Below are 3,786 nucleotides of genomic sequence, written 5' to 3' on the forward strand. Positions count from 1 at the left end.
GTCAAATAGCATGTAACTGACAACCAAATGTAATGCCCAATAGGCCCAGTCAAATAGCATGTAACTAACAACCAAATATAATACCCAGTAGGTTCAAAATGCTAAAATATATCCAAACATGAAGCTCCAAGTGACTGTCAAGCATGGGAAAACCAATGGGCATCCATATCTAACCAAAGCATAAATACAAGAAGCCTAAATGCTAAGCAGTGACAATAGGCATAAACCGGTTCAAAGCATGTCAACTGAAGCCAAATGCCAATGAATGACAACCAAATTGAAGCCTAATCCAAGCTCAAAAGCATTTCAAAACAAAAAAAAAGCATTTGAAAATCTCCAAAGATATCGGTATGATCATTCAAATCTCCGATAAACACCCTGCATCCAAGAACAAATGCATAGACCAAGGAAATGAGCTTCAGCCCACTGTATTATAGCAGCATATTCACTATCAAATGAAGCTCAATTGGTGTCCAAATTTGCTTCAAATCAGTCCCAAAGCATAGATATAGCATCCCATAACATCCAGGCATCACCGAGCATCAATAGGCATCAAACGGGCAATGCCAAGAAGCATCAAATATTAAATGTCAAGTGCTGCCTTGTTTGTGACAGTCTTGGGACTGTGTATATAGCAAGGGCTGAAGGTGAAAGCACTCGTATCGATCGCCAGAAGCTAAGATCTAATGCCGGGGAGTCCAAAGATGATCGGGAAGGTTGCAAATAGTGTCGGGAAGCTGGGGAAGGAGCTAAAAATGCCAGGAGGAGATCAGATCAGCCCCTAAAAAATGAGCCGCATTTTGCGCTGGCTACTCCTGGGGGCTAGGGGGTCTTCAATAGTGCTACTGAGTACTTGGCAAGGATTAGGGGGCTCCGATGCAGCCCTGCAAGTTGTCGAATGAAGGCCGGAAGATCAGGGAGGAGATAGGAGATCAAAATATACCTGCAAATGAAGGTGCCATGGCTGCCACTGAAGCTCGAGTTGAAGCTCTTCAAATCCGGGCTGAAGAGAATGCCGAGCAAGCTCTAATGCCTTTGCTTTGATACCAGTTGAAATGGAAGTAGAGCCTGGGAGGAAGAAGCTTGGCGGTGAGTGCTATGACGGGTGGAGAGTAAGAGCAAAAAAGAGCAAGACTCAAAAGTGAGAACTCCAACAACCACAATGTGACTAGGCCTTCCTTTATTCAAAATGTCACTAAAAAAATAAAGAATAAATGACTATAACGAGCGTCCGCCATTTGCAGTGGCGGGTATTATCACGGGTATTATCAGTGTAATAATACACGAACAACGAGACGGAGACATCTTTACTCCCAACAAGCACTCGATCTCAACCGAATGCCTAGTTTAACATTTTATCGCATCTTATCTTTCATATGACTTCCTTTGATGGAAGAGATCCAACGTTATAAGTTCCTCGAGGCACGGCAAACGGATATTTTCTAGGTATGTGGCTTTACGACTAAAAGGTTTTACACTGCAAGATCCTCTTTCTCTCCATCTCGCGCGCGCGCACGCGGCTGTCGTCGCGTTTTTGATCGTCAGAGAATGGTCAACAGGCGCGAGATAGATATTGCAGGCATAGTTTTAGTCATTTTTGAACGTGATGATGATGTCGTCGATCGTTCCGCCTTCTGTTCCCTTACAGGCACCTGGTTATGGGATTGCTCTCTGGTGCTAGCCCCCTGGCTGTGTATGCCGTCATGGCCTCCTGTATCCTTTAAAGACAAGCGTATTGTGGATTTATGTGCAGGCACAGGTCGCCCTGGTATGGTGGCTTGCACCTTGGGAGCGCGTGCCACACTTACAGATAAGGATGCCCTAATCCCAGGATTGTAGAGAAACCTAGAGGCCAATCGTTTGCAGGAATGTGCTTCTGCGCAGGCACTTGAATGGGGCTCCGATTGCTCCTCCCTTGCGCCTCCTGTGGATTTAATACTCATGTCTGATGTCTTGTACGACATCGATGCAACGCCTCAGCTTTGCAAAACCCTGGAAGATTTATGCGATTCTCACACGCAGATTTACTGGCTTATGAGCTCCATGCTGGCACCACCGAGTGCTTCTGGTTTCTCAGGGACAGAGGATTGAAGTGGATAATGCAGAGCTACATTGTCACTGGCAAAGTGAGGACATAGGTATCTTCAAGGTTTGGAAGGATATATAGGTAGAGAATTTGATGAAATGCTGGATGCATTTTCACAAGCCATACCGGACTTGTGGAGATAAGCTATTGCTTGCTGAAATTTGTCTCTGATGTTGAGAATGTTTGTGCAATGCTTGTAAATGTAGGTTCTGATTGTCTTTGCAGTTGGGCTTTGCTCTACCTTTCACATGTTGTGAACCTTGTTGAGTCCCAAGGTAGCTCTTTAGATCGGATCTCACTTACTAATGGCAGCCACTAGATGCACACTCTGGAAAGCATGTGTTCTGATAGCACTTAGCATGTGAACATAGTGTGTGTGTTTTTAAAACCTGCAGAGCTCTATGAGAGCACAGCTGAGGTTTTTTGTGGCTAGCTAGCAGCTCAGTGGCCCCTGGCTACTTGATCACTGTGAGATCATGTGGCCGCCCCTGGCTACTTGATCAAGTAGGAGCAAGAGCACAAAACAGTTGAGAGCTAAAAAAGTGTACATTGTTCGGCATTAGTTGAATTTGAGCGATTCAGTTTCCCTTTATGTGATATGCGGCTATGGCACGTTTGTAGTACATGCCGATTGATCCCTTCTTGGAGGATACTAATTTCATCGGCATTTCACTGTGATCTCTTGGATTGGACACGAGCATTTCTTCAATTACAGCTTGAGATGTTTGATGTATGAAGAGCCATTCAACCGTGGAGATAAGGTCTGCAGTACTCTTAATGTCTGTAGCCATCAGTGTTCAGTCTCTCTTATGAGGTGCTCTTTGTGGTACCCACCTTGGAGCATCTTATGGATGAACAGGGCATTTGGACATGTCACTCAGAGTTTGGAACAACCAAACTGCTGGGGTGGGGTGGTTTGGAAGGGGTTACATACATGCAGTATGCCCATTTTGTAAAGATCCGTAGGTGCACAATCCAAGTATGTATATGAGTAGCCTTTTAGCTTTCTAGTTTGTGGACTAGTAGAAAACAATAGTCTGGATGGGTTTTATGGAGTTTCAACTACAAAACAATAGACTTGTTTGCAGTTCATAAATAAGTAGATCAGTTGAAGTGTATGGTGTCAAATACAGAAGATATAGCTATTACAGTCTGGAGATTTTGAGCTGAAATCTTGCAGATTAATGTTGTTACACATAAATGATACTCATTTGGTAAAATGAACCACAGGTATATAAGGGAGAGCCAAAGTATCTAGTAGGCAGGTTCAGGACTAGTGGTGGAAATTTAATTTTGTTTTATTTCTGATTTGTTTGAAGTTTATTGTGTTGTAAAATTTTCTGATCTTTGTTCAATGAGTGAATACTACTATGAGAATTCAATTGTTATCATAGAAGAGAATGTGTCGCTCAATGTAATTGTGTGAACATAGATAGTGCATATGTTAGCAAGTTTTCTTTGTCTGGAGCAAGGGATCTACTTGCTTAGAAAAACAGTGGAATGACAATCATTTTGAATCATGATCGATAAAGGCCCTTTCATGTTTCATGAAATTTAAAGAAATGTTAGGGCATTCTTCTGTGTAGTAAAGCTTTTTATACATGGCCAACAGAGACATTAGTCTGAATTGCAGCAGCAGAAAAACATGCGAGTGGCTTGCTAATTTTCCATGTGGCAACTGGCCCAGCTTTACTAACATA

General features: G+C 42.9%; 1 pseudogene; it reads left to right on the forward strand.

The window, feature by feature from the left end:
• The first annotated feature begins 1,430 nt into the window (after nt 1-1,430).
• LOC148015668 (uncharacterized) lies at nt 1,431-2,676 on the forward strand (annotated as a pseudogene).
• Nucleotides 2,677-3,786: the final 1,110 nt, after the last annotated feature.

The sequence above is a fragment of the Lygodium microphyllum genome, chromosome 24 (genome assembly GCF_053477565.2).
Source record: "Lygodium microphyllum isolate KBCC chromosome 24, Lygodium_microphyllum_v1.1.10, whole genome shotgun sequence".
Lineage (NCBI taxonomy): Eukaryota > Viridiplantae > Streptophyta > Polypodiopsida > Schizaeales > Lygodiaceae > Lygodium > Lygodium microphyllum.